General features: G+C 43.3%; 1 protein-coding gene across 8 annotated transcripts in view; it reads left to right on the forward strand.

Annotated features, from left to right (window-relative positions):
- The first annotated feature begins 255 nt into the window (after positions 1-255).
- LOC135497386 (uncharacterized) overlaps positions 256-26563 on the forward strand; it is a 50839-nt gene continuing 24531 nt past the window's right edge. For 3 of the 8 annotated variants that reach the window (XM_064787240.1, XM_064787248.1, XM_064787247.1), the window contains exons 1-3: positions 256-387; positions 11258-11318; positions 19499-19528. The gene's annotated coding sequence lies outside the window, so the exon portion shown is untranslated. Of the gene's footprint in view, positions 388-10531; positions 10669-11257; positions 11319-18549; positions 18861-19498; positions 19529-21046; positions 21077-26563 lie in introns of those variants that run through there. The other 5 variants (XM_064787243.1, XM_064787241.1, XM_064787245.1 and 2 more) reach the window with 5 other exon arrangements.

Here is a 26563-nt window from a genome sequence, read left to right on the forward strand (position 1 = left end):
CTAATAAAAAAGTGAGAGCCAAAAAACAAGATCTGTAAAGTCTGGTCCATAGCTGTAGAATAGACCCTGCCGTACTTGACGGCAATCTCGATTTGGGGGCGTAAGCTTCCGGTGTCCGGTCGCGGAGCGAAATCAGCGCCTCTAGCGTCAAGATTGCCATACCAAATGACGGGCAATTAGCACTACCCAAACATACCACGTGCATTTGTTTACATTTCATTCACTTCCTGGTATGACGTCACCACTGTCGCGATAGCGAAATCAACATGGCGGCACTATTGAAGGTGTTCACGGTTGACCGACTTTAAATAGGTGCAAACGGGTCATGCTGGGATCAATTACGATCGATTACGTGCGAGAAATGATGCGTGTGTCCAAGTAATGCAGGTAATTAGGACTTTTAAGTTATTGTGTGTTCACAGAAGGGAGAATATTGAGCATTGTGGGTGGTTTTCTTCCGGCGTGGCAGCTGTTCACGGTTCAATGCACTACATGTATACAGGCTATCCATGTATGTGCATGCTACATGGTCAACATAGCATCATCACAAAAGGGCTAGGGTTCACAATGGCATGAGATAAGAATTTAAAGCTGATGGTTCAAATGTTGTTTCCCAAGTAAGGCTGAGCAGTTGGTGCACAAGTGACAAGAAAGAGAAATAGTTGTGATACACTGACTCACTGATACTGATGATGTCAATGATGTATGTTTTAGATGAGACCCTTGGCAATGCCTTGGTGTTACTATACAGTCAAGAGGCTGGCAATTAAGTCGAGTTCAGAAATCACCGCCGCAATGTTTTATATACTAACATCAGATTGTATCTCTGGAGTGCACCATACAGTGCTGTTACTGTTGGTACATACTGTACTGTGCACTAGGGATAGGGTGGGGGTACCGTAATGAGTAAATATACATATCTCATGAAATATGTCTAATGTTGGAGCAATTTTATTGGCTCAGTCCCAAATGGCAACACTGATTGCAATCCTGGACAGCACGGCCAAGCCATTATCGAGTTTGAGTGCCTTAGTTCTGGTCTCCTCCACTAGGCAGCAGTGCCAGTGTCTGTCACTGTAACTAGAGAATTTGATGAACCCTGTGTTTCAAACTGTTCTAACAAGGGGTGATTTGCAGATAGGCGTAGCTTTGTATTGAGTGTGATTTCATAAGGGCTGGTTGATCCACTTCACCTAAACAATAGTCCTTGTCAGGCAATTTTGCAAATGGGACGTTTTGTTGGAGAGGACTAAGGACAATTCATCCCCGCTCAAGAAAACTATGTCCCTATCAGACCGAAATTTGTCCTTTGGGCACTTCGTCCTCAGCTCAGTTTTTCCAAGGACGATTTTGGCCAAAAATTGTTCTCCCCATTTTGTCCACAAGACAATTGGGTGCAAGGATTATTCATATCCTATGAATTTTCTAAGGACAAGTGGGGCATGTCATTTAGCACAGATTGGAAAAAACGAAATCCTGTGTGTTCCCAGTCTGGAGTTCAAAACCTGAATGACTCCACAAGGACACCCACCAAGAAAACTTGTAACTAACAACATAAATGACAATCTATGCTTGATTAGATTGATACAGAAATACAAACAATGGTGAACAAACGCACACGTTCTGGACTGGCTAATCCAACATCAATAACATGCTGATTTAAAATACTAATTAGAAATCTGTTTTACTGTCATTCTAAGCTGTGCTTTAAATCATGTCAGGAGCTGAGATAAAGGTTGTAGAATGAAACTGATCAAATTTATACTTTTAAATTTAAAAAGATTACAAAATATCTACTTATGCCAAATCATCAGAGATGTGAACCATAAAGATATACATGGTTCCTTTATCACACTATAAGAGAGTAAAGAGTCTTGGGTTATACTTTCAGGTTTGGATTGCGATCTGTTATAGTGCGCCACTTCAGGTGGAGCAGCCCGCCGACTTCTTGCAATAAATCTTCATTTTCTCCTCCTCGCCCCAATCCCTTGTGGTATCTATCCATCCTCAATCACTCAATTGGGCTTCATCTTCCTGGTGACCACAAACGCCTCCAACAAAACAATTGCTTGCAAGAAAAAAACTTTTAAGACTTGTTTTGTATTTCAAAGGCATCCTGCGACACTTTTAAACCTGACCTTTGGTCAGTGAACTTTACAATCCTTCAGTTCAGCCATTTACCCCCAAGCGTGTCTTTAGCTTGACCAAGCACATTGGCTCAGATTCCGGTAATGGCATCCCCCAATCCCTGCGCGCTTCCTAACCTCACCAATCAACGCGCAGATTAAGGTTTATCCAACCTTGCACCCTTGTGAAAATTTAATGCACCATTTTCTCGGCACTCTGCGACGGATATGTGTCCGATTATACCAGGCGGAGTTACGATCATCCCAAGAGCCTGGTCACGGTCTCTCATTTCCCAAAGTCAATTTCTCTTATTCGACCACCAATCTATCCACGCTCATTATGTTCCCCCGTTGTACCTTGCCGCACATCAATCATACACACCTCAGACCGCGGATAATTAGCCAAAATTCACGCTAGACATGCTTGAGCATGTCTGGAAATAGACAAATGGCCTGGCCATCTCTTTACGACCATTACCTCCCTCATAAGGGACACCGGACGTATAAAATAAATAAGTTGAAAGCATTTTTATGGTTCTCAAGTTTATGAATTATGGCAATGCGTCCCCTCGGACTAGCGGATGTCAAATAGGCATTAATTTTGTAGATAGGTGGACTAGCCGCGGTGGTCTCTCGGCGGGGAAAAAAAGCGGCCGTATTCCAATCAGATCGGGTGGTTGATGACTGGTGTGGTGACCTAATCAACTTCGTCAGCGGGGCTCCTACCGGACACTCATTAAGCGAGACTTGATGATTGATGCATGATCAAAGAACCGGCTAAGAGAATGTGAGTTGACCATGCTCACCAATAAGGTGGTCAGGGGCTGGAAAACAAGGTGGCTTGTCATGGTGGTCAGGGGCTGGAACACAAGGTGGCTTGTCATGGTGGTCAGGGGCTGGAACACAAGGTGGCTTGTCATGGTGGTCAGGGGCTGGAACACAAGGTGGCTTGTCATGGTGGTCAGGGGCTGGAACACAAGGTGGCTTGTCATGGTGGTCAGGGGCTGGAACACAAGGTGGCTTGTAATGGTGGTCAGGGGCTGGAACACAAGGTGGCTTGTCATGGTGGTCAGGGGCTGGAACACAAGGTGGCTTGTCATGGTGGTCAGGGGCTGGAACACAAGGTGGCTTGTCATGGTGGTCAGGAGCTGGAACACAAGGTGGCTTGTCATGGTGGTCAGGGGCTGGAACACAAGGTGGCTTGTCATGGTGGTCAGGGGCTGGAACACAAGGTGGCTTGTAATGGTGGTCAGGGGCTGGAACACAAAGTGGCTTGTCATGGTGGTCAGGGGCTGGAACACAAGGTGGCTTGTCATGGTGGTCAGGGGCTGGGACACAAGGTGGCTTGTAATGGTGGTCAGGGGCTGGAACACAAGGTGGCTTGTCATGGTGGTCAGGGGCTGGAAAGCAAGATCATCTAAAATAATTTGGCATTGAACTTTTAGTGCTGTTTTAGTGACCTCTTAGCATGGTTGTAACTCTAACAAAATCTCTCTTTCATTTTGAACAGCGCATTGTCTGCCGTGATTTCTGCCCGTGCCGGCCATTATAACCTAAGCACAACTGTTTATCTTATGGAGCGTGAAATTCCTCCCTACGCTGACTTTTTGCTACCGAGCAGGGACAATACATCACCCACGAACTGCACAATGACGCATAAAGCGTGCGGCGAAGCGGAAAATGATTCTTCCTGAACCATATGTCATGCTTTGATCACGGCTGAAACAGCTACAAATCGGCCATGAATATGACGCGTGTCTGAGTGAAAAGCCCAGCAGCGTGTGTCCTAGTCCATTGTGTGGAGTCTTTTTATTTAGACTGTTACGGTGTGATTAAAAGGATCATATTTGCTATAATATGGCGGTCCAGCCTCCGCTGCTGGCAACCAGGGTTGCTGCTGCAGCTGTTCGGGACTGAGGGTTCAGAAGTCTTCACGATGCTTGGCTTCGTGCTACATTACATATCAAATCTCGCCTGGATGCCGAGTGAGTTTTTGTCATGAAGGCAAGTCTCAAAGACGCTCTGGGTTAGTCAGTTTGGTGGGAAAATGGTGTTTTTTGTTGTTAAGTTATTCTTTTTATGTGAATATCAATCTTTTTGTTGGGTAGAAAAATGAGTGTCGATCATTTAGTGGCTGATATAAAAAGATATTGGCACTTCAGGTAATTTGTGGAGTGGCTTCAATAAGGTAATTACAGCGTGTCCTATTCTGGTAGTGATGGCTTGATCAGGGCGTTGTTCTCTCGTCATCATTTTCATGCTTGTCGGTCTGTTTAAAAGGTGATGGTGCCTTTGAAAGTGGAGTGGGTATGGGGAGATAGCTGGAGTGAGTATGGGGAGATAGCTGGAATGGGTATGGGGAGATAGCTGGAGTGGGTATGGGGAGATAGCTGGAGTGGGTATGGGGAGATAGCTGGAGTGGGTATGGGGAGATAGCTGGAGTGGGTATGGGGAGATAGCTGGAGTGGGTATGGGGAGATAGCTGGAGTGGGTATGGGGAGATAGCTGGAGTGGGTATGGGGAGATAGCTGGAGTGGGTATGGGGAGATAGCTGGAGTGGGTATGGGGAGATAGCTGGAGTGGGTATGGGGAGATAGCTGGAGTGGGTATGGGGAGATAGCTGGAGTGGGTATGGGGAGATAGCTGGAGTGGGTATGGGGAGATGGCCATCTATTAAATGTATTCACAATATGTTCATGTACATGTACACTGGTACTATAAGAGCAAAGCTTGGTGGAGACACTGGGACAGTTCATAAGCCTTGGACTTGAAATATCTTTGTCAGTTATGAACTCGCACAAATCTGCTCTTTCTGATTTTGGTTGTCTTCAAAATTGACTTATCAAAGTGTTGCATTTTCCCGGATTTGAGACCACCGCATCAAAACAAGTAGTGTGATAATCCAAGGAATCAATCTTAATGTTGTCATAAAGACTCTTAGAGTAGGCATAAAGTAGCCATAAAGAGTATTTTTAAAAGTCATGAAGTGGTCATAGAGTAGTCTTAAAGGTGTAAAGTAGTCATGAAGTAGTCACTAAAAATCAGTTGTAAAGTAGTCATGAAGTAGTCTTAAAGGTGTAAAGTAGTCATGAAGTAGTCACTAAAAATCAGTGGTAAAGTAGTCATGAAGTAGCCTTAAAGTAGTCAATGCAAGACGAGACTTTAGGAGGAATGAGAGGCTCAGGGAGATTCACTCTTTGTTGCAGATTGTAGCCAGCATCTGCTATGGTTTCAATATCGTTTCCAGTAGCCTCTTCCAACTGAACAATACATCATTCTGTTCCTCTTCAATTATGATTGTTTTACTGCCGATTCCAAGTGACCCCTGACTGGCGAACATCTTACGTAACTCTCCAGTAAAGGAGGCATGATATTTCCACGCGAACGACTTGCGGCATGTTATCTCCTTCAAGCTGATTAGACATGGAAGCAGTCTTGTGTAACACTGGTTGCAGTACTGAAAGAAGCTTCATTACTCTGCTGATTGGTGATTCATAACAATGTAGCAGTGGTCAGCTGGGAGACTCGATGATTATTCGTATTATTCAAACTGCCTGACCAGTATGCCCCATGGTCCGCATCACTCACAATCAACAAGCAGGCCGACAAATTGCAAAACATCTTTAGACTGTCGGTCGAATGCTCGGTCGAATGCTCCACCGATTCGCCATTTGCCACAGGAATATACGAACATTGATTTCAAAACCTTCTTTGACAGTGGCTCCCCGTCAACTCAAATATGACAAAGGTTAGGAAGGTGTGCGACTGGTGCCACACCTTAATGTGGTGTATGACTAGCGGTGTGCCACTGCCTGTTAAAGTGGATGCCTCACACCTTCATGATAAAAAATCGACGAGAAACGTTCTTGTAAAAAAAGATGAGTCTATTATAGGAATAGGAAGTCTTTGAGATGCGGAGTTCACCCTTGACCCAAGTAGAGCACCCTGGTGTCACAGTCTGAGTCACCCTAACTTAGATGTTCGCACTGCTCAGTCGATACAAGTGACATAAAGATTAATTCTTCTTGTTGCTAAAACACACTTTTTATCAGTATTCACAGACTTCTTTCTTTCATCTGAAAAAAGGCCATAGAACAATTAGCGATGACCGTCAGTTTGTGTTTTTTCACACCAAAAACACTTTCAACAAGTCGTTGTGTATTCAGAAGGGTAGAAGCGTCAGGATGTTGGAGAGTCGGCGGACTGACCATACGCAATGACCAGTGAAACAAACTGAACCTGACCTGCTTCAATAAAACACGTTCAGGTTATTGACTAATGAATCCGGGCGCAGATCAAACGTATCGGCCGCGCGGGAATACCACTCGCACGTTACAAACTTCAAACGCCAGGAAACCTAATGACGGACCGACAAATGGAAAATTTCCTAATCTGCTGTCGGTCTCGGACTTCGCTAGCATGGTCATTCTAATGACTTGCGTCCGTTAATGCGTTTCCGTGGTAATGACCACAAACACTGACCTAAGCATCATCAGTAGCTTTCCAGGGCCATCAGAGATCAGCAGGGGACCCCATCATTTTTTCCATGTATATCTTACCAAAGTTTGTTGCTATTGCTTCGAGTTCCTTGACGCGTGCCTAGATTCGTGAACGGCCACTGATCAGCTATGCGAGAAGATTGTATCACTGCTGTGGGAGTTTGGGATTTGCGATAATCCTTGAAAGTTGCTAATGTCGTCTCTGGCCAAATTTGTGCTATTCTAGCCTAATTTGTGGTCAGTATACTGGTAAATTACCTCGACACTAACTTCTTTCATCAGTGAGGCGTGTGGGTAAAGCAAGTTCGAAACTGAGCAGGGTGAGCTTGGAACGGTCTTTCTCTCTTCTTGACCAAGCAATACCATCACAGCTTTCACTGCAAACCCACAAATTTTCAAAAGCGTTTCATTTTCATGGAATTACCGAATAAACTTGACTTGCGAAAATGAAATTGCAATTTGATTGAAAAATTCTCCAGAATGCGGAGCCACCTCTTGAAGGTGAATGTTGTTATTTGTACGTTACCTGCCTAAGCTATGAAACATTCTGGTAACCTGTGATAACTAGGCATACCTAACATATCTGGCTCTTGGGTGATTCAACCTCATCATAAGAACATTTTACGCCTTGTTACCCAAATGATAAACAAGAATATCTTTTCATTTTCCCCTCATCTGATAATTACAGGAGGAATTTCTCAATCAGGCTCTGCTTCATTGGAGGTATCTCATTGAATCTGGCTTACACGGCCCAGTGCATTGGTTTATTGCGAGGCCTCTTGAACTTCCACAGACTGATCTCCTAAGGGTCAGATGGTGGTTACTGATAAAAGGTGGAAGGAAATGAAACGAAACAAAATGAAATGAAATCAGTGAATGGAAAATGAGCTTGGTTTTGAAGATGAGCTTAGTTTTGAAGATGAGCTTGGTTTTGAAGATGAGCTTGGTTTTGAAGATGAGCTTGGTTTTGAAGGTGAGCTTGGTTTTGAAGATGAGCTTGGTTTTGAAGGGCTGGTCCAGAACTAAAATTCTGCATGTCACCATAGATTCCTAGAAGATGCCTTCACGAGTCTGTATCTTGGAGCTTGCTGGTTAAGACTGACTCGCACTCTGGGGCAGGCCTGGTGTTGATTGGACCTACTCATGCTCTGAGGTTGGGTTGATAGTCAAAGATATCCTATACACAGTGAACATACCCAAAGGGATATTGGGGTGAGCTCGGTGCTGATGTAGCCTACTGTAAAGATATCCTGTACACAGTGAACATACCCAAAGGGATATTGGGGTGAGCTCGGTGCTGATGTAGCCTACTGTAAAGATATCCTGTACACAGTGAACATACCCAAAGGGATATTGGGGTGAGCTCGGTGCTGATGTAGCCTACTGTAAAGATATCCTGTACACAGTGAACATACCCAAAGGGATATTGGGGTGAGCTCGGTGCTGATGTAGCCTACTGTAAAGATATCCTGTACACAGTGAACATACCCAAAGGGATATTGGGGTGAGCTCGGTGCTGATGTAGCCTACTGTAAAGATATCCTGTACACAGTGAACATACCCAAAGGGATATTGGGGTGAGCTCGGTGCTGATGTAGCCTACTGTAAAGATATCCTGTACACAGTGAACATACCCAAAGGGATATTGGGGTGAGCTCGGTGCTGATGTAGCCTACTGTAAAGATATCCTGTACACAGTGAACATACCCAAAGGGATATTGGGGTGAGCTCGGTGCTGATGTAGCCTACTGTAAAGATATCCTGTACACAGTGAACATACCCAAAGGGATATTGGGGTGAGCTCGGTGCTGATGTAGCCTACTGTAAAGATATCCTGTACACAGTGAACATACCCAAAGGGATATTGGGGTGAGCTCTGTGCTGATGTAGCCTACTGTAAAGATATCCTGTACACAGTGAACATACCCAAAGGGATATTGGGGTGAGCTCGGTGCTGATGTAGCCTACTGTAAATGCTTCTCTGAACTTACTTTGAGGGTTAGCACACATACCGTTCATTGCAACATTTTGCAACAATTCTCTGCTTCATTGCAGTCATCAGTTGAAATCTTGTCTTACACCCTCAGTGCACTAATGCTTCCCAATTAACACCTCTTTTATCTCATCCAATCCGCTAGTCCGACCATATGTTTATATCACGTTGGTTGCACGACTACTGAGAGAAATACCTCGGCTGAAGAGACCATGACCAATTAGCTAATCACCACTAACTGCTGATTGATGGATACTGAACAAGCAAGTGTTGTGAAGGGTTGTCCTGGATTGATCTACAATAGCATTAGCATAGCATTCTCTCTCTACACACTGGTACATGTAAATGGTTTATATTTCAAATAGAATTTTCCATTGTTTTGAGTGGTTTTTAACTGCTACAATATGCATTTGAATGTTGAGTTACCTGCTGATGTACGTCATGTCATATCTGACTGGATGAACATGGCCAGTGCATTGCATGTAGTGGAAGTTATACAGACATTTTAGGTATAAATATTGGCTGAGTCTGTTGATGAGACTAAAAAAGCCTGGTTACCCTGCTTGGCCAAAACACCAAAATAGGGATATTTGGATTAAAAGTTGCCATGTTCAGACATTCTGTGTGGTATTTGCTTTAGCTCATCTGACGAAGTGAACTTACACTGTGATGTTGGTGTCTGGAAGACCCGTGACTACATGTATCAATATCCCTTCTTGAACTTGGTGAGGGAAGAGTGTCTTATAGTATGATCATTCATGTCGCTCAGACCCACTGACAGCCACATAATCACCATGGCGATTTTGATGGGAAATATTACCAATCAGCTGACCAAGTCGTCAAGTTTGAGGTGAAGGTCATCTTTGAGAGCAAAGTTGAAAGTCCTTGTTACTCCAGTTTCTATGGCGACACAAACTCTTTTATTTGACCACAATGGATACCTGGGATGGATAACTGATACAGATATGTCCAAGTCTATAGAAATGTGTAACCCTGCGGATGGACGATGTGCATTGAGTTACCAAGGACATACGAAGAAAAGTAATCGTTGTTGCTGTTGTTGTCTCCACCGTTTGATCAAACGAAGCGGAGCATAAACAAAGCGAGCAGACGTTTGAGAAATCAGCTGACCAATCATGTGACATAATGAATGAAAATGGGAGAAAATCTACCAAGATTGCGTTTTTTGATGTCGGAAAAAATGCGAGAAAAAACTTGTCACCCCTGTGGCGAAAGTGGTGTTTCAAAGAATGGGAACACTGGTGGTCAGTGTGGATTATGAGGCTTGATTGGTAGTCACTGGTTTAGTCGCGCTTTCACAATAAGTTTCCACCTTCGTAAGTTTTCTGCTTCCCGCTCTTCTGAGAGAGATTGTTTTTTGCCACGGGTGACGATTCTTATTCCATGTTTTCTTGTTTCTTTCAAAGAAGAATTGGAGCTGTGAATATTTTTGACCCATTACTATCAATCTGTGACGGTAGCAGCTTTGAAGAGGCCAATCGAAACAGAATCACTTCTCATCATGTTTTATTGCAAATCGGTGCTTGATTTCCACAGGCAATGGACATGATCCAATAGTTCAACTGTAGAAGTATTGGTTAAGAATGGGTAAACGCCTGTGAACCTATGGACAAAGATTACATCATATCATAAAACCTAAGATAGCCCCCCCCTCCCCCATATAAAGTATGATGTAATTTGGTTCTTACAAGTATTTTGGTTATCAATAGTTAATCAATGAAAAAGTTTGTCCTGTTTCTGTGATTGAGAACATGACTTGTAAACATGATGCGATATTGGGCCTACTTGGCTGATGTCATGCGCCATTAGTTGAGAGAGAATGAGGTTATGATATCAACTGGCTGGCCCATTATCAACACTCTGTCGGTGCAATTGTAGGTCAACGCTATATCTCTGTTTGAACACATCGGCCGACCGTGACCAGTCAAGTAGGTGTGTGATAGGGAAATGAGACGATCTCAATGATGTGTTTGGTGTATAAATGTGCACGTTGTCTCATGAGCATACTTTGACCTTGTCTGTATTCACGGTAGGTAGGTCTTCTTGTGGTTTTTGTGCCCTGGGTAACATCACCTGTGCCCAGGATTTGGCAGCATCAAACTGAACCAATTACAGTTAGTTTCCTTTGAAGAGTTTGATCAGCGCCACCTTTGGCAGGAGTTGGAACTGAATCTCTAGGTTTCGTATCCAGTTACGCATGCATATAAATGAGAATCAGAGTCCAGTATGCGCATGTCTAACGTGACACAAGATGAGGACATTTTGTTCCGGGGACCACAGACGAGTATTGAATGTATTCTTCTGATGTTTTTGTGCTGGCGCAACTAGAGTTGGGCACCAGTTGGGGTGTTTGGCCTTGTGACTTCGTCCTAGACCAGGGAGGACTATTCCATCACATGCTACTCATACTAAACATGGTAATGGGATCTCTCCCTTGGCCTGGCTTCTGGTTTGAAGTCTGATCTAAGGGGATGTAGCTATCAAAGTGAATTTACTTGCCCATGTTCACAAGCCCTTTAAAAAAGAACCCACAAAGTTATATCACATCTGATATGTTTCTAGACCCAAGTTGAAATGTTTGTTGTGTTTCTCAAACTCTTTTGCTTGTTTATTTGCAGAAGAGCAAAGCTTTGGTGCTGAGTAGTGAAGTAGATAGGAAACGGAACAGATAGCACAGAGGTAAGTGATGACCTCACGACCTGTAGATGTTGTGCAGGGAGGTCGTTTGGTCATCTCTGCGACCTTGATGTTGTGCAGGGAGGTCGTTTGGTCATCTCTGCGACCTTGATGTTGTGCAGGGAGGTCGTTTGGTCATCTCTGCGACCTTGATGTTGTGCAGGGACGTCGTTTGGTCATCTCTGCGACCTTGATGTTGTGCAGGGACGTCGTTTGGTCATCTCCGTGACCTTGTCCTCACTGAAGTCACTGAAAAAGTTGGGATACGTGTGGATACGTCTAAGTTGATGTCACCGTTTCACTACTGTCATCTTTGTGCTGAAGACAAAGTGGGCAATTTGGTGACTGACGTCAATTTGACATCATGGCGTTGTTGACTACGTCAGACAGTCAAAAACGTCTCTCGTACAGTAGTAGCGATGGCTGTCTGTAATTCCTGGGACTCTTCCTTTAAGTGTCTCCCCGCCACAATCTTGTTTTCTTTTGCTTGACTTGTTATTCATAAAGAACTACTCACGTCCAGATTGTGGCCGGCCATATCCAATCTTGCGTCTGTCATGCGGGCCATATCGTTTCCCTAGCGTGATGACCACCAAATGCAGATATGGAACTGTGGGAGATATCGCGTAGGTCGCCAGGTCAGGGAACAGAACCGGCTGTCGTCTCTTGTTTCTCCTTCACGGCCATATAAAATGCATGGAATACCGATTTTGGCAGGTTTTAGTTTCCGCGAGAGTCGATGAAACCGCATGGTCCCCAAATCTCGTTAAATTTCTTTCAGCTCGTTATACGAGTGTTAATTGAGTTCATGACAATTTGTATAATTAAAGTGAAACAAGTCTTCCATGACAGTGTCGTGTGACTGCGTTGCCTGGCAACACTTGGAATATATCTCGGCAAATAAATGGAAAATTTCACATTTGACTGGCCTTAGTCTCCAATCGTGTGTATTAAAACGAAATTAAAACGAAACCATTTCTGCTTCGGTGGCTTGACGATAACGCCGCCTTCTGCCTGTCTGTTCGTCCTAGATGAGATTCAGGCAGGCTGAAAAAACAACTTGTCTTTCCGTGGAGGACATCTGTTTGGGGAGTATCGTGATTACGATGGCAGTATTAGTGGTACATGTAGAATATGGTGAAGTGTTCACGCTGCCGTCCTCTCCTGTTAGGCCTGATTCTTGTCCCACATGTATGTTCATTGAAATGTGATTATATTTTATGTGCCACCTATACTTATCTTTTCACGGCTGTAAACAGTTGTTTCAGTGATGAGCGCAATCATCATGACACTCAAGGTGTCGTTGTTTCATCAATCACATCAGTGTTTCAAGTGTGACAGAAGCAAAATGCCTGAACAATGAACTCTTGTGCTACTCCCAAGTGATGCGAGCGTGTGGGGAAACTGTCAATGTTGCCATCTCACAGCTCCTGCGCTTTATCTCAAAAACCTTCCAGCATTCTTCAATAATAAATAGTATAACTTTAATTGGGCGATTATAATCATCACCGCGCTATCTTCCCGCATGCTCGGGAGACGCTGAGCCCACGAGATGGGAACATGACCGCCATATCAACGCGCTCGAATCGCTGCAGAAATTAACGATGGTCGCACGCTCTCGTCTCTGTTGGTTTCTCGCTCTGTTGCCTCTAACCAAGAATGACAGATGGAGTTTTTTGCACGTTAAAACTTCTGATGGAATATCTAAATAATTCTCGTTAAGATGTGTTTTCTCGTTCACCTCGGTGGAATGTTGATACGTGAAATCAGACGCCAATGAGACACAACTCACTGAATGAATTAAACCTTCATTACCGCCCGTTTCACCATGTTCCATCGCTGATTTTCAAATCAAACACCGGTTTACATATTTGCTTGACGTATTCCTTTTGATGTAAAGTGTGTCTGAGCTCTATGGAAAAAGGTGGGGCAACAGAAAAAATCACTCTTAATAGTGCTTTTCCATCATGCTTTCATCAGGAAATGACTTTGTCATTGTTGGTCATTGAAATAATTTCTCTGACGTCATCCAAATTTTGTCGGATTATCATCCTAGCCTCCACGGTAATTCATCTGGGGTTTCAAGAATCTTCCATAAAGCGCTCACCTGAACGCGACCAGTTGGGGAACCAAGCGGCGACTTGAGCGGGAGTTGAACCCACCACAGAATACTGCATGTATAACCACACACTGGGCTTGGTTGACTCAGAATACTGCATGTATAACCACACACTGGGCTTGGTTGACTCAGAATACTGCATGTATAACCACACACTGGGCTTAGTTGACTCAGAATACTGCATGTATAACCACACACTGGGCTTGGTTGACTCAGAATACTGCATGTATAACCACACACTGGGCTTAGTTGACTCAGAATACTGCATGTATAACCACACACTGGGCTTAGTTGACTCAGAATACTGCATGTATAACCACACACTGGGCTTGGTTGACTCAGAATACTGCATGTATAACCACACACTGGGCTTGGTTGACTCAGAATACTGCATGTATAACCACACACTGGGCTTGGTTGACTCAGAATACTGCATGTATAACCACACACTGGGCTTGGTTGACTCAGAATACTGCATGTATAACCACACACTGGGCTTGGTTGATGCAGAATACTGCATGTATAACCATACACTGGGCTTGGTTGACTCAGAATACTGCATGTATAACCACACACTGGGCTTGGTTGACTCAGAATACTGCATGTATAACCACACACTGGGCTTGGTTGACTCAGAATACTGCATGTATAACCACACACTGGGCTTGGTTGACTCAGAATACTGCATGTATAACCACACACTGGGCTGGCATGCCTATCTCTGGAAGACTTCTATCCTTGTTCAATCAAAGATAAAAAACTTGGTGACTATCTTTGAAATCAAAATGGCAACATTTACCTGAAGCTTATGTTTTTGTTGAAGAATGTGACGTTCATTGGATCTCAAACTCAGACTGATGATTAAAGATTCAAATTGTGAAAACACAATTATAAAGTTCTGACGCAGTCGACCGCATGTCTTTTTTCATGGTAAACTGAATTAAACTGAGCCTGGCTTTATTTGGAATATTCACACAAGACTGATCAGCCGAAATCGAAAAGACAAAAACGTCCTCTTTGTTTTGCATAAAAGTGTTCTTCGATAAAATCATGATTGAATTGAATTTTGATTAGAAAGAGGAATTATTTCTGCTCCAGTACTGAAATGATGAGCTGAACACGTTGTGACAAGCCTCATTTTGGATTCATACACCTAACACAGTCGGTTGGTTTTGTCAATAAAATTTTACGCTCGTGGCCGTCAGTGTAGCTGTGAGCGTCTTCCAGGGATTTTGGTTTACGGCCCGTCAGAAAGGATCATTGGTGTGCGTGGTGTATCACTACGACGCTGGCCTCAAACACGTAATATAGTGTCGCTTATTTAAAAGTGTAATGAGTTAAAACGACAAGCGTAAGATGGCTGTCAACGGTTCGGCGATACCACGACAACATCAAACCCATCGTAATATCATAACCTATTGGATCCTCCTGTGGCAAAATTTCACCATTTTGATTCTTCATGAATTTTAATTCATGACATTTTTTGGTGATTTGCAATTTTTTTCAAGAATTACTTGTACGAGTGAAATTTGTTGAGATTTTGCCACTAGATGACGTTTTGAATTCCCTGGTCGCCTCATTTGCATAAAGATGGCGGAAGCAACTAGATCGTGAAATGCTCGAGGGGAGATATGCTACCTACTTGAAAATTTTGAGCAAAATTTATTCAGAGATGAAAAGATTTTGGAATATCAATGTTGCATAGACAGTCACTTTTCGAACGTTTAAATCTTTCATGTCTTGCTTTGTGAGTGTGGAGTTAAATGATCGTTGTCTGATCAAGAGTCGGCATTTGATCTAAAACAACAAGATAAACTCTGCATGACTTGACGATGCATCATCTCTTAACTTGACAACACCTCGCGTCACACCATTAACGATGTAACAGAGGTCAGCGAGGTCATCACGTTTCTGCCTGGCGCACTCCCCGCGTGACCTATGCAGGTTTAATTTCATCCGTTATGCAACAGAGTACGCCTGACAGAGCCATGGCGTTATCCAGCGATGGACAAACGCGGCCGACCATATGCATTTTCATGAATCTTATTATCGCACTTGATATAACAATATAAGCTCACGCGTGGATGATTCCATGGAAAGACAATGGCGGGGCATGGTCGATGAGATCCTGATTAGCCTCGTGGATTATCACCAGGAGTTCTTATGCAAGTTGGCCGGTTATTTTCTCAAATGAAATAGTAACTTTGTGCATGGCTTGTCAGTGATTTAGTGGTCTAAGATTGCGAAGTCTCCGACCGAGAAGTTATCATCCAGATTTGTTATTCTTCTGCAAGTTCTGCCTTAATGTCTATTACCTGAGCCACCAAACGGACCTTCTTCCAGTTTTTGTAGGATTCAGTGACGAGGAGTCACTCTAACCACTATGCCACTCAGCCTTCCTATGTTAAACCTGATTGACATGGCAACTTTCAAGATGTAAGCTTTTTGATTTCCTCATTTCTGTGTTCAAGAGGGACTTATTGCCAAAAGGTGTCAGCAACAGTTAGCAGGACAATACATTACATGACCTTTTGTGGATGAAATGGACATGGGCTGGTGATTTAGTGTATATTGGGCTGAGTCAGTGAGTGGTGACCACTGCTTCATTGTGGTTCCTCATTGTGTTTTGGAGGAGACACTTAACTTTCTTCTTGCTCTTAAACTGACCTTTGATCAGGGTTTTCATCAATGGTCATTTGATGCCAAAACCTCCTTGCCTGGGTGACCCACCCTGCTAGCGACATCATCACCGTCTCCACTCACATGACTATAATATCTTCCTTGGCAGAGCCTCTTGCCTGGGTGACCCACCCTGCTAGCGACATCACCGTCTCCACTCACATGACTATAATATCTTCCTTGGCAGAGCCTCTTGCCTGGGTGACCCACCCTGCTAGCGACATCACCGTCTCTACTCACATGACTATAATATCTTCCTTGGCAGAGCCTCTTGCCTGGGTGACCCACCCTGCTAGCGACATCACCGTCTCTACTCACATGACTATAATATCTTCCTTGGCAGAGCCTCTTGCCTGGGTGACCCACCCTGCTAGCGACATCACCGTCTCTACTCACATGACTATAATATCTTCCTTGGCAGAGCCTCTTGCCTGGGCGAGTCAGGTATATCTTGTAGATCGTAGAATAGCGATTAGGATGTTGACAACGTTTACTAAGCCTGATATTCTGTCCAAGCCTTATCTCGGCACGACACCTGTACTTCATCACGCTCCATCGAACCCTCCCCGTGTTATTTTTGTGGAGCCAGGTTTGCGCAGCTTGGCCGGCGAGAGACATGGTTCATTTGTTTCTGGTTGACTGTTAATCAGACCGTTTGTCCAGTCTCGTTCCGATCTGTCAAGCAGGCAACCGTGAAACGGGGGGAGATTTGTGGAGTCACAACTGGCATCCATGACCAACGACTGATAGGGGACATCTCATTAACCGTGAAACTCTGAGTCGCTGGCATCTTTGACCAATGACTAAGAGGGGGCATCTCATAGTGCATAAATGAAGGACTCTTGTATCCTAAACTTCCTTGTGGTCATCAGAAATGATGGGGTTCAAGATGGGATGGGTGGTAAAGTCTTTTTCAGGCAGAGACATGAAGTCAAGAAGACAAAAATATAGAGAGGAGAGCGCTAGATCCTGTGATACTCTTTATAAAATAAAGTTAGTTCAGACAAAAGAAAATGACTGTGCTGGAGTTGCAAGGAATGCTGTTGGCCCTCGCTGAAAACATGACTACAGAGGTGAAATGATCACGGCAAATCAGTGGTGAACAAAAGAAAATGATTCCATTGAAGAGCGTCCGTTCCTGATTGTTAGCTGGGCCCAGGTCCCGGGTGGCTGCCGCTTTGTAATCTAAGACCCACACGCTCTCCACCGGGACAACCAGGTCAAGCGGAAACTGACACCATGGTTTTCTGATTGTGCGACACAATGGGCATGCTGCGGACCATGGTAAGTGGATTGGGTTGTCCTCCACACCTATTCTGCTGGGCCACGGCCGTGTGACCAATCACGCTCACCTCTTTCTACTGTTTGCTGGTACGAAAGGCTGAGATTGTGCTACTTCACAGTCAATTATTCAATGCTCCCTCTTCTTGTGCGAGAATTATTCGATGGCCCCCAATCCTTTGACGAGCATGTTTCAAGGTGTGAAAGGTGATCACTTTGGGATCTCACTTTCAATAGAAAATGTTGTTGTGATATTTGCATTAGCGTTGCATTGATTATCATTGAAGTTACTAGACTGAAACGTTGCTCTCTTGGTCTGCCCTTGCTTATAATTCATCATCATCTCAGTGTGCCACAACCCTTTTGATCAAACAAGCAAATCATGGCAATATATGTCTTTCCATGTGGTAATCCTGAAATAAACTTTTGAGGACATGAACCGAGGCTCTTCATCCTCCTTGCTCAGTTGGTTATCTGTTTTGGTGGATGACACAATCTAACAGATCCTTCCCTTTCAATCACATCCACCCCCAACATTGTCATCTACATTTTAGATGTTGAAGTCTTCCATCTTTGAGTATTGCATTCTGGGTCCATTTCAATCATCGTACATGCCTAGGAAAGCCCAGCTCCATCCTGTAACTTTCAGTAATCAAAAAGAAATCACCAATTAACGTTGAGGATGGTGAAAGGTTACGTTCTGCCATCTGCTTCTCCCAGCTCCGTTAACTTCCATGTTTTCCACGCGGGTGAATCTCACGAGTGAACGAACTCCTGCCTGGTTATTTAAAATTCACCAGGGCAGCGATGCATAACGACATGTTATTCAATGGCTTTCATTGCCGTTGTTATTGGGCCAGCTCATTCTGCCATGAGGGATCGCCCAGCTCACTTCTCAGTGTAATATTTCAAGTGTGGCATTGTTTTGGCCTGTTTCTAAAAACGTATTTAGCAAGCGTGGAGACTCTCCTCCAGTGAGACTTGGGACTTATCAGCCTCAGGCTAATGGTCCTATTGCCTATTCAGTGGAAACAAAGATAACGACCACACGTAACCAGGAAGTCGCAGTGCGCTTGAGTCCGCCCCAGAGGCCTATGGGATATCTTGGGTCAGTGAAAGTTTGTTGCAGACGCTGAGATCGCGAATGTTTTTCAGGTGAGACTTTCTTTGCCAAGCTTGTGTTGCTCTGCTGTGACAGTTTGAGAGGCAGTTTGGGAGATGTGATATTATCAGGGACTGTGCTACTGCTAACACGTCCAAACGAATATTGTCTCTGCTTGGGAAGGTTTAATAAATAGGGCGAGACTATACTTTTGTTGGTTTGTGTGGATCAAGATGAAGACGCGTTAGATGTTTAAAGGAGTAATTTGGAAATCATTGGCTGTCGTTTGTTTTGAGAACTCCAGAACACTTTTTGATGTTTGAATTTTTCAAGTGGATTATTCTGTGTATTTGTAACAAGACAGGTAGGCTTTGACTCAATTACTTTTCAGTTTTATTTTACCATTTTGAAAGTGTTTTTGAACAAGACATTAGCTCTCTGGCTGCTTGAATCTTGATGCTGCTTGTTAAACCTTGTTCCGTATTGTGATACAAGTATGATGTAGTGTTTCAGCTAGAACTGTCAAAAGGACAGGCAGAAGAGGCCACTGTCTATAAAGTCAGGGTGCAGCGCCCTGGATTAAAGTGAAATGCGTCTGCTACCTACAAAAAAAGGCAGGGCAAAAAGAGAAAATTGAAAAAGTCAGTTTGCTGCTAAAATTCTTAGGCTGGAACACAAGCATATGTTTGGCTTTCCTTCAATTTAACAACATCTTATATCTTGATAAGGTTATTCTTGAGATATTTTGGTCATTTGGTTCAATTCATGTATAGATTTAGATTTAGATTCAGATTCAGAGAGAGAAAGTTCCAAATTCAAACCTCAAATGAAAAGAGATTGTTATTGTTGGTCCAAGGTACGGTGAGGAACACCCCTACCTACTGTAAACCAGAATAGTGTCCTGCTTGTTTATTTTGGCGAATGTGTTCAGCCTGCGCCCAAACAGGCTTATAGTTGGAAAGCCCTACTTTGTTATCACATCAATATTCTCCTCCATTTCAGACTGAAGTTCTTCCACCAATCAAGCTGCTGGTGAGTCAAGTCTTTTATCTCTTATAATGTTATTGTTAGTGACCAACTTCACGCTGAGAACCATTTAGGCCTTCCATCTAGCTGAGAATCTGGTAGGCCTTTCATCTTCCTGAGGATCAGGCTGGCCTTCCATCTTCCAGAGAGTCGGATAGGCCTTCCATCTTGCTGAGAACCAGGCAGGTCTTCCATCTTACTGAGAATCAGGCTGGCCTTCCATCTTCCAGAGAGTCGGATTGGCCTTCCATCTTGCTGAGAACACAGCAGGCCTTCCATCTTGCTGAGAATCTGGTAGGCCTTCCATCTTGCTGAGGTGGCTTGTCCTGTGAAAGTTTGATGTTGGAAACCCTATGTCGTCCAATGAAAATAAGTTGTGTTAATCTGATTGTACAGTGCAAAATAAAAGATAACCAAATATATGATATAACTGTATCAATTCAACCTGTTGCCTTGTCTCCTCTGGGATGTCGCAACATGGCGAGGGTTAACATTATCAGCCATCTCAATCATCAGGCCATTTACCGCTGACCCATTTGTTCATAGAACTATAGCGGAACTATGCCAAGCATGCTGCTTCTCTTCTCTTATAATCATTAAATATAATTACAATGATTTCCTCGATGGCCCGTGAATATGCTCTAATTTCACCCATCTATGACCGGTTCTGAATGATCACTTCAAGCCAGAGATATCATGCTCACAGTAGCTCTATGTTCAATTTCAATAGACAACATTGGTGTCACCAAGGTGTCAGATGATCAAGATATTATATTCCAACTTGGTCATTCAGATCTCGTTGTAATCAATCAACTGGTCTTAGATCGGAAGGACTAGAGTAATACATTAACACCACATTAACTCACACAAAGAAAAGGCAAAAAATGAGGTTGTTTTTCTTTGCTATTAACTTTGTTCTAGTTTATGCATCGTTAGTCCCCACAATGTTGATCTGGACTCAAAAGGCCTATTTGTTGGTATTTCATAGCTGTGTGTGACCTTTGGCACTTCACTTAACGCTTGTCATGTTGTTTGAGATATTCAAGTCAGACTCTCCACTTGAAGGCTGGCAAAAGATGAATTGTGAAATGGAGATGACGTTTGCAACACTGACGGTCAACGATACTCAAAATGTTCACTAAGTGATGGCTTGCTTCTCGACGGGATTCAACACCCATAACCAGCATTCAACAGCAACTCGAGCGTGCCATTGTGTGAATCACACTTCTCTGCTATGAAGGGCCCGGGCTCATGTAAAACATTTAGCAAGTGGGCCGTGATACCATGTGACACGATGTTGGACCAACTACTTCAATTAATTACACGGTATACGTGGACCATAGTAGCGTTTGAAAACCTATTGACTAGCGATTGGAGGCGGCAGGTACAGTATGTTCAGTGTTAACGGCCAGAGAATCGAACGTATCAGGCAGCTGTGCAGCTGTGGGACCAAACCACCGGCCGCCGAGAGGTACACTAGGCTGTGCGTGGCCTCAGGACAGAGAGATCAGTTATAACTGCAGTGCAGTCAATACTGGATGTATGTTTTCCAAGGTAGGGCTGGACATTGAGTTGTTTTTAAATTGCTGTTTAATCCAGAGTCACTGTTGTTATAGCAGAACTGGGGAAAGGAAGGGCACAATAGTAAGATTAGAAAACAATAGGCTTTGAGAAATGTTAGATAAGACTTTGGAGTTGCTGTATGTGCATGGTTCATTGACCGTGTCATTGTTGTCTCATTTCAATCACCTTTGTAGGCTAAGTTCTTTTTTGAAAGGGTTGGTAGTGATCAGCTTTGGCTGTTCTCCTTACAAGGCAAGTGTGTGTCCTGATCAAAGAGGTTAACCTGTATAAGAACAGCCAATCTGAGACTAAACCAATGTCCCCAAAGAGTGGATGTCCTGATAATAGAAGTGTCTGCTGAGTAGGTTTAACTGAGGTTGATTGGGAGTAACTGTGGGCCTCTGTGTCAGGTGGACGCACCAAACCATGCCCTCCCGTATCCAAATCTGAGAAAGCATCCAACCATAGCTTCCATCAGTGCCCGCTCCCTACATGCACCAGCAGACCTATTGTTGTTTTAATTGTGTGAATTGCTCGTGTATACCCAGCGCCTGTTATCGGCTTGTTAGATGTATGTATATCATGCGTATATATAAAGCTGAAGGTCTATGTGCCAGTTGCCGTGGCAATCAGTTGACCATGACAATAATATTTCGCTTAGAGCATTACTGGCTTGTTGCATTCAGAGACGACTTATCAACGAACATGAACTGAGAAGGGCAGGTAAGATCTATTCTATGGCTTATGTGGCTTGTGGGGGAGGGCGAGGGCTGAGTAAGGCAGATTTCTGTTTAAAGGAACAATTTACTGTTCAACAGAATCTGGGAAATCTCTTTTGAGATGCAGTTAGCTACAATTGGCTTTGTTCTAATTTAATCTTCTTCTTTCTGTTCACTAGCAAATATGACCAACTCCTTATTTGTTTAAAACACATTTCTATTGGTCAGATGTGTTGATGTGTGTTCTCCCCAATCTGAGGGGAGCAGCAGTACCATTCTATTGGTCAGATGTGTTGATGTGTGTTCTCCCCAATCTGAGGGGAGCAGCAGTACCATTCTATTGGTCAGATGTGTTGATGTGTGTTCTCCCCAATCTGAGGGGAGCAGCAGTACCATTCTATTTTAAGAGGTTGATGCTTTGAACTCAAACATGAAGGTTGAAAGGACAAAGTGGTTCCGGAGAGGTTCAAACCCACAATCCCTCAATCAGGGGACTAGTCTGAACACTACACCACCGTGCCCCCCATCATAGACAGAACGCTGTATATGATCCATGACAGGATCTGACTGGTGATAAGTCGATCATTGCACAATAACAGTCATGGCAGTATTTCCCAACTCTTCGATATGGACCACTATTTGTCCTGTTTAATGTGCCTGTTTCTTGCCCGACATGACTGTGTGTTAATTTTCTCACCACGGATCCTAGCCGATTCATGCATGAAGGTTGTTAGCCACGTGTGAAATGTGAGGGTGATCATTTAACCCCTTAGATGCCAACTCCACAGAAAGGAAACATTTGACATTGGCAGTTTCTGGCCCAGAGAGTTACTGCCCCCTGGAGTTGGGTTCTCCGTCTAGAGTTGGGCATATAGGCCTTCGAAGTTTCTCGACCATTGCGTTGAGTTCTGGTCTGGTGCCAACATGACAATGGTGTGGATTACATCAAGCAGCTCACCATAAGAAGGGAGCAGTCTGGCGGAACACACACAAATAGGCCCTACTTGCAAAATTCCTAAATTGCGCCAAAAACTTCAATTTTCAGATTAACAGCTGAATACCATCGAGGCCTAAGTAAATTTCGCTTTCAGCTCGACTTTTTTTTCACGGTCTAGCGATCATCAAGATATTCAAGCCTTTAAAGTCTGTGCTAACAATATGGACTAAGCCCTTGCTTGATCTCAACAAGCATGGATCACTTATAAGGTACACAAATATGGTGTTAAATAGTTCCACCCGAGTTCACCTCAAAGAGAAAAGTAAACGTGGACTTGAGTCGTTTGTGATTTTTTCCAAATACCTTTTTCCCCTTGAATGGGTTGAGGTAATCTTACATGTTCACTGGCGTGGCCTGTCTGTAAAGTTCACTCATGAGCAACGAAAACGGGCCTAGGCCTACTTTCAAGTGCCCATTAGGCCGATAAACTGCGTAATTTCGTTTTCACTGAACTATAGCCGGCAAAATGAGGAATTTGGGAGGGGTTTAGTAAGGTTTCTCTTCAAATCTTTGGAGTCTTCCCCTATGCGTGAAATAAATTCAGCTGGTTCATTACATTTTGGGTGAAGAACCCTCAACTGATTATGTGTTTTACACCCCAACTTTCTTCAGTAATATAGGTGGGCAAGCGTCCAAATATTTTTTTCGCTTGATTTTTTTTTCAGCTCAAAATGAAGAAACATGGTCCGTCCCAAAAATTTTTTGACTTTGAAAATTTTAAACTTATGAAAAATTCAACTCTAACCCTAACCCTAACCCATTTTGAACTTAATGTGAAAAAATTCAAATCTGAAAAATTTCGGCATTTTTTTGCAGTTCATTATTTTGTGACACCTCATAGTAATTTATTTCAATAGCTGCCAATTGAAGTCCAGTTGGCCAGTCCAGGTATCTAATGGGCTAATTGTGTCATTAAAGTGTTGGACAACTTGACAAGGCGCTGAACTGAAGAAGACCTGTCACATTGTCTCCACAAATTGTTTTATTTGCAAACACAACCGTTTACCCAAACATGAGTGAGCACGTTCCAGGCTGTGATTCAGAAAGACTTTCAATTTTTGACTAAATTGTTCGCCCCTGGTGGGCTTCCAAATGTTCGGTTCAATGACGGAGATTAACGCAAATTAAGGCCATCATAGGTTTCTTTTCAGTGTCTCATGCCTTTTCAGAGGTTTCCAATGTACAGATGAAGTATGTCCTCTGCTTGATCAGTAGAAACATAGAATTAGCATTGTGTGGACGAGTTTGAATGGCTGTCCAAACGTCACATAATCATGCCATGCTTGGCTGGTAGCATTGAAAACCCCAAGTCTGTCTTGCGTAGACGCTGTATTTTATTCTCCTTTGACCAGGATTCAAGTAGAGTCATGTAAGTAGTATTAGCCTCTCAAATTGTGTATTTTTTCTGATATTCTTATTTTTTGTGACATGATATCTGGATATCGGTTTTAAAACATGGTTAATAGATTTGTGCTCAGTTTCAATAACTTTTTCAAAATTTCATGGTCAATTTCAAAGATTTGTCTGAAACAAGTGGGATACCACCCGGCCCTATATTTGCTTTTGAAAAAACCCATTAACATTCTATTTTCTAGTTGAGTCGAGGAGTTTTGATGTGGTAGTTGCCCAAATGGACCTTTTTGAAGAAGTTAGTTTGGGCGTTGACCAGTCATGCATTCCACGTAGAAAATAGGGTGACAATGGCTTATGGCATTGTCCAAAGTTTGTTTAGGCCTTCTCACGTATTCTGAGTGTGCGCATTTGATTTGTTTGGGATCTGATTTGTCTTTGTCAAAAAGGTCCATTTGGCACCAACTCACCTCTCTGGGGTCCTAGCCTCACTTGTCTGTCACACTGACTGAAATCACTCGTATGTGCATTGTCTAAAATATGCTAATCTTTGTACAAAGCCAACTAATGTTTCATAGGTCCATCAACACCTCCTCAGAACCAACGCGTCACTAACCCGTCAAATTACTGCCATTGTTCGCTCGTTATGGAGAATATAATATGCATAAGAAAGCATCAGAGCATGCCACGCTGGTGGCAGATCAACGCGTGAAATCAGTGACGTTGGCCGCGCGGCCCGCCAAGATGCTAACCAGGTGCCCGGCCGCTAACATCTCGGTACGGATCTCAACCAGGCAGAAAAAACCTCATAGAGAATCACGATGCATGAATTAATGACAATGTTTATATTAGGGGAACTTGCCACGCCACCTCTGGGTAACAAGCGCTGTACGGCTCATTTGAACGTTAACGATGTCCCACCAATTAGCACCACTCCCTCCTCGAGATAACGATAGTTGCGATTTGGGGAAAGTCGCTCAGACAAAGACGGGACCGTTTGAGAATGGTTGCTGGTGTTCTCTCCCACAAAAAATAGCTGTGGGACAAAAGTGCTGGATTGATACTCTGAGAATGATTATGGCTTGCCCTGGTCTGGCTGGTTTTGATTTCAAAATTTGGTGTCATCAGAGAGGGGGTCATATAATGTATGGTACAGCTGCATTACTCAAGTGCTTTTTGGAGTAGGCCCTTAAACCTTTGTCATATCCCTATTAAGTTATGAAAACAAATTGGACCATGCTAAGACTAGTGGGAGTGTGTACATCAGACAGAATAGCTTCTAATAAGAGTTGGTTGCTAAGGCCTAGTTGTTTTACCCTCAACTCTTTCTCTTTGCTATTTCACGGTTGGTTAGCTGTGTTAGCAAGGATAAGAAATGTGACCTTTGCCTTCCAAACCCAGTGAAGCGCGGCAGTGGTTTACACTTGAGCTGGTCTTGTTTAATTGCTCTCTAATCTCTCAGAGAAATAAAAAAGTCCAGGTCTATTGCTTGTACAAGTCTGATAACAGGAGAATGATTTATTAACCTTGTGGCCTTTGGCAGGTAACTTAACTTCAACAGCAGGACCATCTGGTCAAAGTGCAATATCATGTGCAAGTCTGAAAAATGTTCTCAAACTTTTTGAAACTGCAACTTCGGGGTGAATTTGATGAAGCATTTTGACAACCCAAAAACAATATTTTCAATCAAATATTCATTTTTGTTGATAAGACATACATGTATAAGTAACAAATATTTTGGCAATAAAAGTCACACCAATGTTTCCAGGTTAATAGTATGGTAGATATCTCAGAGTTTGTCTCAGCGCCCCAAAATAAAAGATGGTGGTCTCAATGCAAGCTTCCTTTGAAAGCAATCACCTATTCTCATCTATAAAAGCTCTCTGATAGGTCTTTGATTACCACACCGGTTAAACATCCTCATTTCTTTCATCATTGACAAATTCCCATCACCTGGGCCGAGAATCTCCAACATCATGTTATGTTTCTCTCGCGTGATTTTGAGACTTCTTCGTTGATTGAACGCTTCACGCAGGTGTGGCGGATAATGTCCATGACGGGCGCTGCATCCCGCGCCAATAAGACCTCAATAAATCACAAGGAGACGTCCAAACAACAATACCGCCTGAACGATGATTTCGATTGTTGTTGGGTTATCCCGTGACAATAGACCAAGTGGTGATGATGATTAGCGGCCATTGAGGGTGAGCGTGTGCCGTCATAGACCATGGTAGTGTGATACAGTGTTCTTTCTTAATCTTTCAGGTTCTCAGTGCATCTCATTGTCGCCCATCCAGAAAGTTCCTCTCTTATTTTTTGTCAGCGAGCACATGTGTGTTAGGTTAAAATTGACAATCCCCGATCGGAAATGACGTAGTTTGATCACAGTCAACTATAAATCCATTGAAGAGT

This window comes from Lineus longissimus, chromosome 12, assembly GCF_910592395.1.
Source record: "Lineus longissimus chromosome 12, tnLinLong1.2, whole genome shotgun sequence".
Lineage (NCBI taxonomy): Eukaryota > Metazoa > Nemertea > Pilidiophora > Heteronemertea > Lineidae > Lineus > Lineus longissimus.